General features: G+C 42.3%; 1 long non-coding RNA gene across 2 annotated transcripts in view; it reads left to right on the forward strand.

The window, feature by feature from the left end:
- The window catches only part of LOC137212434 (uncharacterized), a 37,494-nt gene extending 25,268 nt beyond the window's left edge, over positions 1-12,226 (forward strand). Inside the window, exons 2-4 of one of the 2 annotated variants that reach the window (XR_010937514.1) lie at positions 2,064-2,138; positions 5,831-5,961; positions 9,523-12,226. This is a non-coding gene — a long non-coding RNA (uncharacterized lncRNA). Of the gene's footprint in view, positions 1-2,063; positions 2,139-5,814; positions 5,962-9,522 lie in introns of both variants that reach the window. The other variant, XR_010937515.1, reaches the window with a different exon arrangement.
- The last annotated feature ends 1,243 nt before the right edge of the window (positions 12,227-13,469 follow it).

The raw sequence follows: 13,469 nt of genomic DNA on the forward strand, positions 1-13,469 counted from the left end.
GTAAGGTGGTGGAAGAAATGATATTTCTTAGAATTCTAGAAGAACTCCTCCTCAAGAGATAAGCTGAGTGCAGAAGATCGCACCATGATCCCTGGGGAAGCTCTGATTAGCTACCCCTGACATTTGCAGGCCCTGGGACTAATGCACTCACAGAGACCCACACACCCTATGCCTAAATGTTAAAAATCATAGATCAGGTGAACACACTGCTAAATAAAATGTGTTCCACTCTCCAGTCTTGACAACTGTATCTTTGAAATGACAATATTTAAAAATACATGTACAGCTATAGTTTTATATGCCCAAATCAGTAAATTATCAAAGGTTACCAAGAATAACTTTTGGAACTCTTGTCTTGCTGTTCAGTTGATGGGTCAGGGATGTTTGGGAGAGTAATAAAATAAAGCAAGCATACTTTGTAAGTTATTCTATATTTATTTCATGAAATTTATTTTTTGTACTTTGTACCTTCGTTTCAGCAAAATTATAACAAAATTGTGATAATCAACATTTTTCACATAGTTGTGTTCTGTTGACAGTAATGACCTAAAGGATTAAAAAAATATGTTCTTATTATATCCAAAGTGTAAAAAATTTGAATATAGTTTATCAAAATATAAATTAAGGGGAATTCCCTGGCAGTCCAATGGGCTCTGCGTGCTTCCATTGCAGGAGGCACTGGTTCGATCCCTGGTCAGGGAGTTAAGATCTCACATGCTGTGTGGCGTGGTCAAAAATTAAAAATAAAAATAAAATAAATAGATGAAGTATAAAATCAAAATAATTACTTTTCATAAACTTTCAAAGTTCTTATTTATTTATTTACTTTTGGCTGCATTGGGTCTTCGTTGCGGTGTGTGGGCTTCTCATTGCCGTGGCTTCTCTTGTTGCAGAGCGTGGGCTCTAGGCACATGGGCTTCAGTAGTTGTGGCACATGGGCTCAGTAGTTGTGGCATGTGGGCTCAGTTGCTCCATGGCATGTGGGAATCTTCCTGGACCAGGGCTCGAACCCATGTCCCGGGCACTGGCAGGTGGATTCTTAACCACTGCACCACCAGAGAAGTCCCTTATTTTACTTCTAAAATACTTAATGTTAGCTATTAGAATTAAAAGGCAATACAATTATATTTAATAAATATCAAAATTTTAAATGGAAATTACTTACATCAAGCCAAAATGTGTATTGGGTTTTGAAAATTTAGTTAAATCTTGTTAACTATTTTTATTTTTTAAATGAAGGGGGTCAATAGGTAAAATGAAAAAAAAGCTATGCATTTACCAAACAGATGGAACTTTTCCAAGTTCAAAATACCAATGTGGTGCAAAGCCATCCCCAGGTCGATGTTCTGGCTGCAGTGCGTCCCATCTAAAAGGTGCCTGCTACTTCTTCCTCTCCTTAGATTATTTTGCTTATTAGAGTCTGGTGTTCCCAGGGGATCTAAGTGCTGGTGGGAACAAAAGCAAACAAGATGCCTTTGCAAACATTCCCTGTTCTTTTGACCTTCGAGGGACCTGCTAGGAAATGGAAAGGCTTGCTCGGCTTCCTGAGAAAACTGTAGCAAAAGGACTTTTCAACTGGTTATTATTTTTGGGAACTGTTCAGATTTCTCTAAACCCATTTTTCCCCCCTAACAGAACAGGAGTAAAGAAATCCAAAGATTATCTTGAAAATAGAGGCAATGCTACCCTGTCTCCCTGTGTGCTGTAGCAGTTAGGTTTTGATAGTATATTTATTTGAGTAGGCCCTTTCTCCAGACATGGTCAAAACTCAAAATGTTATGAATATCTGATTTAAACTTAAAGAGCTTTTCTATGAATTAGAGAAAGAAAGAAAGAAATTATTAGTACTTTTGGATAAGACGGTGACTTTGAAGGCTAACATCTAATTCCATACCACCTTGCAACCCCAGTTCCTGAAAGAAAGGAATAAAACACGAGTAAAAGAGAATCAGTACCAGAGCTAGAAGAGGATAAAGGATATCATTGAAGAACTTCTACTGGACTACAGCAGGTAGCCTGCATTGAAGGAAAAACACCTTGACCTTGACTCTTTTTCCCTTCAGGAAGCAGAGTCCTGCAGTAATTGGAGATCCTGGATCCCACTGACTCTCCTAATTAGAAGGAACAGAAAATGAAAGGTAAAATTTGGCCCTAAGTCATCACTCCACTTGCAATCTCTTTTACCTTTAAAAAAACAGTTGTGTGTGAGGCCCAAGGTTACAAGTGACTACCTCATAAAGAAGGTGGAGGGAGTGCCTTCCTGAGTTGGTGGCCACAACAATAGGCTAGATTCTACCTGGGGCCTGGGGGCCCCCAGGCTTGTCACACACCCATCAGAGAAAGCTGGCAGAGGTGCATCATCACACACATAGAATCAAAATCTCTGCCCATCAGTTTATAGCCCTGGAGCCCTTCCTTCTACCCTTAGGCTGAGAATCAAAGAGGCTTTCAAATTAAGAAGAGCCTCAAAGCTGCATCTGGGAGAGGTGGGGAGGTGGGGGGAGATAGTGGTGGGATCCCAAGAGAATCACTTTACTCATTTCAGGGCCTTATAGGACATTTAGAGAAATCTCTCAATTTTCAAAGCTCAAGAGGTAGAAAAAAACCAACATGGGAACCATGAAAACCTCTTGTATCATAAAGGGAAGGGAACATGGCACTCGTGAGGAAAACCACGCTGTTGAGTAAGGTGAAGTGTAGTGTGCTGAGGAGAATGAAATATTCCTTTATGCACCGAATACATAATTTCTCACAGGGAGTGAAATGTCTTTGTTCAAGAACATATCTCGCAAAGCATGACTGGCTTTGAAGAGGAAGCCTTCTAGGCATAGCCAAGATGGCTGGTGAACAAGAAGATGGAGAGATAAGAAAATGAACCTGAATTGGGAGGGGTTGGAGCAGATCAGAAGGGGCATGATGTGGGGAGGGTCTGAGGAGAAGGGCTAGAAGTTCAACAAGTTGAGGGGAAGGTAGGCCCTGAGCAGAGAAGAGAAATCTGGAGTAAAGTTTAGACGACAACCCCATTTATGTCCCGATGTTGCAGTCTGGAGCATTCTGACCCAGTAAGAAATGGGCATCTCTCTTAGCAAAAGAAAACTCTAAACTTGTCTCCCCAGAACTGTGTAGTCCAAGATGGTAGCCGCTAACCACACGTGGCTATTTACATTTAAATTAAGTAAAATGTAATAAAATTAAAAATTCAATGCCTCAGTCACACCAGCCACATTTCAAGGACTCAATAGACAGACATGGCTAGTGGCTTCCCTATAGATGGCTTAGATATGAAACATTTCCAGCATCACAGAAAATTCTGCTGGGATAGCTGTGGTCTAGAGAATCCCTTATGCTCTCCCACCTAATAGAAATTAAAACAAAGGAAGCTAATTCTTTGGGTAACTATGATAGCCAGTGCAGAGATTATAAACATTCCTCTTCCTGGCGGGACACAGGGAAATTCCTTTGCCTTAAACTTTCTGTACTTAGTTGACTTTGGATGTTTAGGGGTTTTTATCAGAACTTGTTTTAGGAAGGAAGACTAGAATTTTTTTATTTTTAATCTTCTATCTGACTAAGTCAGAGAGAATTCTTTGCCAAAATTCTTTGCTACTTCCTTTTCTTTCTTTCTTTTTTTGGACGTGCTGCGTTGTGAGGCATGCAGGATCTTAGTTCCCCTGACCAGGGGTTGTACGCGCACCCGCTGCGGTGGAAGCGTGGAGTCTTGACCACTGGACTGCCAGGGAAGTCCCCAATACTTGCAATTTTTAATCCAGTCTATTGTCTGTTTGGAAATCCCAGGAGTTGATTTGATGGAGTTGTTTTCTGGGTCAACAGGGGTCACAGTATTTTCTCAGGCCTCCTGCCTACCAGTTACTTCTCTAGGATGCCAAGAAGCTTGTTTCTTGTTTATTGGATACTGTATTTAACCTATCAGCTTGACAAAGATCAATAGCACACGTTATATGTTGGTGTTGGAATTAAGTACAAATTGTTACAACCATTATAGAGAGTGATATGGTAATCTCTATCAAAATTACCAATGTACCTGCCCTTTGACTCAGCAATTCCCCTTCATGAATTTATCCTACAGATATATTCATGAAGCATAAAATGATATATGCCCCAGGTTATTCATTGTCATACTGTTTAGAAGCCTGGGAACAACCTAACTGTCCAAAAATAAGAGGACTGCTTAAGTAGGTTATACTATCCATATAACAGAATATTATGAAACCATACAAAAGGATGAAAAAGCTCTTTATGTAGTAGTTGGGAACAATTTCCAAGATATATTGTTTGGTGAAAAATAACCTGCCATCATTTGCGTTCTTTAAAAAAAAGGGGATGGAGTAGGGGAAGGATATGTGTAATTTCTATATGTGTATAGACTGTCTCTGGAAGATGAGGGAAATGAGGGGCTGCTGGGGAAGGGGATGGTGGGAAGGAAACTTTAATGTCCAAATAGACTAAATGTCCTATGGTACCTTTTGAGTGTTGTACTATGTGGACCAATTGCCTGTTAAAAATACACATTTTTAAAAAGAGAAAATTGAGTTTTCCAGAGGGCTCCTTCACCTTAAATCTTTCTTTCACAGTTTTTGTTAAGCGATGAATATGAGTTTAGAATTAGAAAAATAGCTTGTGTGTCTGGTAACATGGCAGACTAGCTAACTACTGACTCTCCCACTGAGCAGTCAATTACCACAATGAAATAGTAACAGTACCAGAAAGCTAGAAATCCTCAGGCTAGGAGCAGAGAAGAGCACTGAAGGCAGCTTTGACCCTGAGGGCTTTGCCAGATCTGGTGAACTTGACTGACTTCATGACCTAGCGAGGCTCTGGGGCCTGCAGAATGTGAGGATTTTAGTAACAGAGCCCCTCACCAATACGGGCTTCCAAATGTCCACACCCTCATGGTAAAGATGAATTAAAAATGCCACCCTGCTCCCAGCAGTCTACAAGGAAAATAGCCTGTCTTAAATCTTGGCACTGAGGACGGTGGGGAACTCCTTCCCTAAGCCCACCCCCAAGAAATCTGAAACCCAAGCTGGTTCTCACCCAGGGATGCAGCCTGAACTTTAAAACCCCAAACTGAGGATGTACATTGGCAGACAGTGTTCTCCAGTGCCCGACAGAAACAAGCACAGATTCTTTCTGAAAAACTCCACTTTTAGGTTTGGGCTCAAAGAATTTCTCTAGATAAATTAGAAGAAAATTGAGAAAAATCAATAAACACATAAGGAAACAAGGCATCACAAATGGTAGCCTACAGGACACAAATGCAGAATCAGACTTGTAAAAACACCTGATATTGACATTATCAGAGCTGGGACATTCAAATTGGGACACTTAGAAGTCTGAGTAACGAGCAAGGGCTGTTGAAAATGAACAATACAGAACTTGTAGAAGTAAAATCGATTTACTTTATGCAGATAAAATCTCCAATGGAAGAGTTTGTCCTCCTCAAAAAACCTATAAAGCATGTGCAATGCCCACCAGAGACCTGTGTGTGGCAAGCATTGTTAATTGCTTACCCAACAGACCTCAGCTTTTAATTGGGTATAAGGTGGTGGTAGCTTCAAGGGAGGTTGGCCTCCTCTCAAGCCCCAGGGGCTGAATCCTGATTGGTCAGACTCTAAGCAAATCACAGTTGTCTGCTCCCTTTGCCTGTCATTGATAGGCAAGGGTATGTGAAGTCATTATAAGCATTAAGATGTGAGAGAAAGTCTGCTGGGGACTTTTGAGAAAGTCCTAAAAAAGAGGACTTTGCTCCTAAAGAGAGGTGAATGGCGAGAATTAGACGTTTTCTAATGCTAGGCATTGATATCTGCAGTGTGAAGCACAGAGCTGCAGCAGCCATCTTAGGACCATGAGGGGAGCTGACCTGTGACATTGAAGGGGACAGGCCAGTGCACTGAAGATGAAATGGCAAGAACTTAAGTCCTTGATGACCCAATTTGACTGGTAAGTTCACCAACTCTGAAGCCACCCGACTTCCAGAATTCTTGTTCTGTGAATATACTTTTCATTATTGTTGAAGCAATTTTGAGTTGAGCTTTCAGTGACTTACATCAGGAAGCTTCCTGACCGACACACCAGGCTCTCACAGTGCAACACACACCTAGGGCAGCAGGTCAAATCCAGACAAGGGCAGCAGGGACTAAATTCACAGCCAGCTGGCAGCTCACCTGGAGCTTCTTGGAAAACTGTGATTTGGCCTCTTACCAGCTTCCTGAGGACAAGGGTCCAGGGGCAATGGAATGTGTTTTGGCCCTTAAGACTGAAGAAAAGTACCTGTTTTACACCAAGAGTCCAGCTTTGACGTCATTGATTTAGTTACTCATTATAAGTCTGTAGACACTAGGTTAGATATAAGGACAAACAGAGGTGTAGAGCAAACACAGTGCGTCTTCTGAGTCCCCTCCCTTCCCCACTCACCAATCGCCTTTATAGTGCCATACCCACCCCTCTCTGCGGTTAGAGGCGCCTCTCCCTGACTTTTTCACAGGAGACAGAATGATGCTCCATCTGAGAGTTTGTGTTGGGCTGGATCCAACCCAGCTTGGACCTTAAAAACTAAGGAATCAGGCTGAACTCTCAGACAGCCCCAGCCTGCATTGGGGTGAACTCTCTTCCCTAGCCCTATCCTTCTGTTCAACACGTCCACTCTGAACCTAAAGATGGGCTGGAATCAAACGCCCCTATAGGAATTCATGGATTCATCCAAAAGCCATTCATTATAAAGGCACAGGAGGAGTTCACCATGCTCTGCTATGCCTCTGTGATCTTGCACATGCTATTAACTCTCCTTGTTCACCTGACAAGCTCATACTCACTCTTCAAGACCAGCTTGAACATCATCTCCTCTGTGAAGATACCGTAATTCCCAATCTCCCTTCTCACCAGTACCCCTTCTTGACGGAGGGAATTGCCCCTTCCTCCACACTCCCAGCATGCTTTGGACAATGTCTGTTCACTCAGTATTGAAAAATCTTTTGTTTGTGTCCATTTCTCTCTCCATGACTTATTCATCTTCGTATCTCTATTTGTGACATATAAGAAATCCTCATTAAATGTTTATTGAAATGAAATGAGACGGCCTGAAATAATGAAAGCTTTTCTGGATCGTGATGTCCGTTGCACGGTGGAATGTCCCATAGCCTCTATTCTGCTGTTGCCTGCAGAGTCATTTCCCCTTGGGGATGTGGACTTGAGGTAGTAGAACAGTTCTGTTTCCTTCCATTCAAGGAAGGCACAGAAACACACAAAGGAAATATCTTTACTGAGATTGAACAGATTCTTTTACAGTTGCTATTTGGATCTCCTGGATTCCAGGGGTCTCTAGGGCTCCCATAATGTTGCACCAGGTTGCAAACACTTTAACATCCTGATAAACCCATCTATTTGTATTCTTTATTCAAACATGTTACTGCTCTAGTAAGTATGCATATGACTGAGAAAACAGTAATTTCAAAAAGATTAAAATAAGACCCCCCCAAGTAGAATATGTAAAGAACTCTTACAATCTACAACAACAAAAAAATATCCAATTAAAAGTGGATAGGGCTCCCCTGGTGGCGCAGTGGTTGAGAGTCCACCTGCCGATGCAGGGGACGCGGATTCGTGCCCCGGTCTGGGAAGATCCCACATGCCACGGAGCAGCTGGGCCCGTGAGCCATGGCCGCTGAGCCTGCACGTCTGGAGCCTGTGCTCCGCAACGGGAGAGGCCACAACAGTGAGAGGCCCGCGTACAACAACAACAACAACAAAAAAGTGGATAAAGGCTCTGAATAGACATTTCTCCAAAAAAGACATACAAATGGCTAATAAGCTCATGAAAAGCTGCTCAACATTATTATTCATCAAGGAAATGCAAATCAAAACTACAATGAGATACTATTTCATACTCACTAGGAGGGCTATAATAGAAAAAACAGATAATAACAAGTGTTGGTGAGGATGTGGAGAAATTGGAGCACTCATATACTATTGGAGGGAAAGTAAAATGGTGCAGCCACTTTGGAAAATAGTTTGGAATTCCTCCAAAAGTTAAACATAGAGTTACCATATGAACCAGCAATTCCACTTCTAGATATATACCCAAGAGAAAGGAAAACATACGTCCACACAAAAACTTGTACATGAGTATTCATAGCAGCATTATTCATGATAGCCAAAAAGCAGAAACAGCCCCAAAGCCCATCAACTGATGAATGGATAAACAAAATGCAGTACATGCATAGGAAGGAATATTATTTGGCAATAAAGCAGTGATTCATGCTACAATATGGATGAACCTTGAAAACATCATGAAACTGCATATTATAGGATTCTATTTATATGAAAGTTTTCAGAATAGGCAAATTCATAGAGACAGGAAGTACATTAGCAGTTGCCTGGGACTGGAGGGGTGGGGATGGGAAGGGGAGAGTGACTTCTGGTGGGCACGGTGTTCCTTTTTTGGATGATGACATTGTTACAATGGTTGCACAATTTTTTTTTTTTTTTTTTTTGGCCATGCTTCGAAGCTTGCAGGATCTTAGTTCCCTGACCAGGGATCGAAACCAGGCCCTCAGCAGTGAAAGCACGTAGTCCTAACCACTGGACCGCCAGGGAATTCCCCACAATTCTTGAATATAGTAAAAACCACTGAGTTGTACACCTCAAATGGGTGAATTGCATGGCATATGAATGTCATTAAAGCTGTTTTATTTATTAGATAGATAGATAGATAGATAGATAGATAGATAGATAGATGATAGATAGATAGATAGGTGATAAACCAACCCCAAACAGAAGCAGCAGCCCGCCTTCTTCCTGTTTCCATGGCAGGGAGTTCTGACCTGTTTGTCTTTAATCCGTTTATCTCCCTGTTGACTGGGATCCACCCAGCCCAGCAAACTCATGTTTGCTCTGCAGTAACATCCCTAGGATGTGCCAGGCCTCAGGCCTGACTTTTCTCTGCAGTCCTTGCCAGCTAGGTCAGTGTCGGGGAGGCAAACAGCCGGGGCTGGCCCTTTGGCAAATGTGTGACAATACAAGGGCGTGAGAAGCAGTCAGAGAGCCCCCTTATAGGCTCCCTTGGACAGCATGCTGGGGTCCTTTCTTCCAGTTGAACCTCCTGTCGCTGAGCCAGGAGGTGAAGCCAGATACCAGTGTGTGGGACTGGAAATAGGAAAGCACTTCCCCAGGGCAGGACAGGCTCTGGGGGCTCATTACAGTGAAAAGGAAGACAACACACACGACCAAGCACTGCCCAGTGAAGACTCTGTGCTATTTACTTTACATACTGATCTCATTTAATTCTTCCAATGATCCTGTGAGGTGTGAAGGAGGGACTTTTTAAATTCCTGCTTTACAAATGACGGAACTCAAGTTCAAAGAGGTTAAGTAACTTGACTAAAGTTGTATGACTAGAAGTATGTGAGCCAGGTTCTGCTCTTAAAAAAAGAAAAAAAGATTCCAACTAGCTTATACATCCCACAATAGTGGACTGGTTTAATTAATTATCCTTCATTTATACAGTGGGACACTATACAGATGTGAAAAAGAAGTAGGCTTGCAGGCTTCCCTGGTGGCGTAGTGGTTAAGAATCCGCCTGCCAATGCAGGGGACACAGGTTCGAACCCTGGTCCGGGAAGATCCCACATGCTGCGGAGCAACTAAGGCCGTGCGCCACAACTACTGAGCCTATGTTCTAGCGCCTGCAAGCCACAACTACTGAGCCCGAGTGCTACAACTACCAAAGCCCACGCACCTAGAGCCCATGCTCCGCAACAAGAGAAGCCACCGCAATGAGAAGCCCGTGCACCGCAACGAAGAGTTGCCCCCTCTCGCCACAACTAGAGAAAGCCCGCGCTCAGCAACAAAGATTCAATGCAGCCAAAAATAAATAAAAATAAATACATTTATTAAAAAAAAGAAGTAGGCATGCATTAAATAATAATGTGGAATGATCACCATGATGTATTTTTAAGTGAGAAAAGCAAGGTACAGAATGGTATATGGAGTATTCTACCATTTGTCTAAAGGAGGGAAGCAAAGATACATATATTTATAATTGCTTGTTTCTGAATAAAATAACTCTGAAAGGACATATAAGAGGCTAGGGACATTGTTTGCTTCTGGGGAAGGTATGATTGTCAGGCTCCAAGATCCCCCCCAGATTTCTAGCCTTCTGATAGTCACATCCTGTATGGGCTATTTTGGGCTGACTTGTTAGTCACACCAATAGGACATCACAGAAATGATGGTGTGTGACTTCCAAGACTAGGGCATAAGACATTGTGGATTATGTCTTCTTCTCTCTTGGATAATTCATTGACATGTCATAAGGATACTCAAGCTGCCCTATGGAGAGGTCCAGGTAGAGAAGAACTGAGGCCTCCTGCCAACAACCATGGGAGTGACCCATCTTGGAAGAGGATCCTCCAGCTCCAGTCAGGCTTTCAGATGACTGCAGCCCCAGCTGGCATTTGACTGTGGCTTCATGAGAGACCCAGAGACAGAACCAGCAGCTAAGATGTGCCCAGATTCCTGACCCACTGAAAGTACATGAACTAATCAATATTTACTGGTTTTTTAATAAGCGGCTAAGTTTTGGGTTAATTTGTTATGCAGCATTAGATAACTAATATAGATTTGGGGGCTGCTATAACAAATATCTAAAAATGTGGAAGTGCTTTGGAACAGGGCAGTGGGCAGAAGCTGGAAGGACTTTGAGGGGAGAGTTTGTGAAAGCTCAAGATACCTTGAACAAGACTATTTATACAAACCCAGTGGTATCTGGAGAAAATGTGGACTTATAGGAAAATGTTACTGGAAACTGGGGGATATGGAATACAGTTAGGGGACTGGAGGGCTAGGGGATGGGAATGGGAAAGAGACTTTTCACTTTGAACCTTTTGAATATTTAATGTAGTACCTATATAAAAACATAAACTGATAACATTTAAATAATAATTGTTAAAATGAGGCTTAGAATGTGATCTCCATGATTCAAGGTGACTTCTAGGATCTCTGGTCACTGCTGCCCCTCTCCCTGCTATGATGCACAGGCCACCACAGCTCTCAATGGTCCCATTTTCAGGAGGACTGGAAAGGTCCGAGTGTCCCTGTCCCCAAAGGCCATGGCCAGTGCTCTCCCGGTGTACTTCAGGGGGTGCAGGGAGCTTCGGGATATTTGGATTTGTTCCTTAAATGTCTTTTCTTTCCTCTTTTTCATCTCTTTGTTGTTGTTGTTCTACTTTCTGGAAGATTTCCTTGATTTCACTTCCAGTTATTCTTTGGACTGTTTTATTTCTCCATCATATGGTCAATGTTCAAGGACTTCTACCTGTTCTCTGTTTCTTTTTTGGAGCTTCCTAATCTCATTGTATGATTATAAGATCTTCCCTTACCTAGCTGAGATATTAATTAAAACTTTAATTATTGGTCTCTTTTCTATGTTGTCTCTGTTCCTCAGAGATCCTTTTTTCTCTTTTTTCCCCTTCATTTTGTTTGCCTTTTCTCCTTTACAGCTTGAGGTGTCTAAAAACGTCTGGTGTGCACTGGTTCCCTGCTTATATTTAAAAAGGAGGCTTTAAAACTCTCATTGGAAACTACATGTGGGAACAGGCTTTGTTCACTGAAGGTAGCTCCTTAGCCTAATGGGGAAGGAGATGATTTTTTTCTTACCAAGCTCCCTAATGTCCTCATATAAAGGATTTTTCTCTGGGGTTTTTTGGTTTCCCAGAGGAAAATCCCTAATATACTACGTAAGATGTAACAACCCGGTTACAGGAGTTCTGGGAGCAGACAAGAATAGGGAAGAAGGGGAAGCTGAGGGTCCAACCTTTTGTCAAGTATTTGATCCCCCTGTGTTCAGTCCTATGCTTCCATCTTTGCCCTCTCCTCTTCCTGGAGCCCTTTAAATTAATTTAGTCTACATTTTGGGGATGAGGGTGGTCTTACAGATTTTGCGTTAAGTCCCCTGTCTTCACTCTCAGCCAGACCTTCCCTGTACTGTACCTTGTAGCCTTGACCTCTTAGGGGTTTAGGGGGAAATCCCCCTATTCTCACCAATCTCCCCTCTGCAAGCATTTTAGTTTCTATTTTCTTCTGCTCTGCTAGATCTTTTATCACTCTCCTGCCTTCCCCAAAACATCTTGAAATTTCTTATGTCTTTTCTCCTATTCTCTTTGTCCTAAGGCTTTTTAAAAAAAAAAAATTTATTTACATATTTATTTAGGCTGCTCCAGGACTTAGTTGTGGCATGTGGGATCTAGTTACCTGACCAGGGATCAAACCCGGGCCCTCTGCTCTGGGAGCTCGAAGTCTTACCCACTGGACCACCAGGGAAGTCCTTTTTTTTTTTAATTCCTTTACTAACGTTTAAGTTGTGTCTCTGTAAGAAGATAAGAAAATCTCTTATAATCCATCTGCTCTGTTTAACTGGACATAGCTCACATTTTCCTAAAATGCAGTACAGACTCAACAAAACACACCTGTGCGCAGGATTCAGCTCATCACCAGTTTCAACCAAGATACTGCCAGTGTGGGCTCCAATAAGTGGGTCAAAGCTAGCTGCCAGCCAGATAAAAATCTTACCTGGATGGGGAGGCAGAGCCTAGGGATTTGGGGAAACCCTGAGGTAGAGCGATAATACCCTAAAAGGATTAACAATTGAACATTAAATTCAACTATGCTTATATGACAACTCCCATCTGATTGGGTTTATCTGGTGTCTGGTATTGACCTGGAGTGTCAGGTTTTTTGGCTTCTTGTCTAATTAGACAGATATTTAACTGGTTATGTAAATGTCCTTTCTTTTATCATTAAGAATATTTCTTGATTGGGAAAATAACTGGTAAGTATGGTGATATGATTTCTGTGTAGATAAGCAGTTTCCTTTATACTAAGCACAGGAAGATGAGAATACCCAGGAAACTATAGCATTCATAAGGCATACTGATTGGACATTAGTTAAACTTATTTTTTTATTATTATTTAATTTATTTTTAATTAATTTATTTTTGGCTGTGTTGGGTCTTCGTTGCTGCATGCGGGCTTTCCTCTAGATGCTGTGAGCGGGGGCTACTCTTCATTGCAGTGGGTGTGCTTCTCATTGCGGTGGCTTCTCTTGTTGCAGAGCACGGGCTCTAGGTGCACAGGCTCTAGGTGCACAGGCTTCAGTAGTTGTGGCATGAGAGCTCAGCAGTTGTGGCTCACGGGCTCTAGAGCGCAGGTTCAGTAGTTGTGGCACATGGGCTTTGTTGCTCTGCGGCATGTGGGATCTTCACGGACCAGGGCTCGAACCCGTGTGCCCTGCACTGGCAGGCGGATTCTTAACCACTGCGCCACCAGGGAAGTCCAGCCATTTCCACTTTTTGACAGCTCTTCTACATTCAAAAATGAAGAGGTGCCAAAATAGAGAGTGTCAGGCAGAAATGCTTTAGGCTACCAATTACCTAAAACCTGATTTATTGTTCAAG

This window comes from Pseudorca crassidens, chromosome 19 (genome assembly GCF_039906515.1).
Source record: "Pseudorca crassidens isolate mPseCra1 chromosome 19, mPseCra1.hap1, whole genome shotgun sequence".
In the NCBI taxonomy this organism is placed as follows: domain Eukaryota; kingdom Metazoa; phylum Chordata; class Mammalia; order Artiodactyla; family Delphinidae; genus Pseudorca; species Pseudorca crassidens.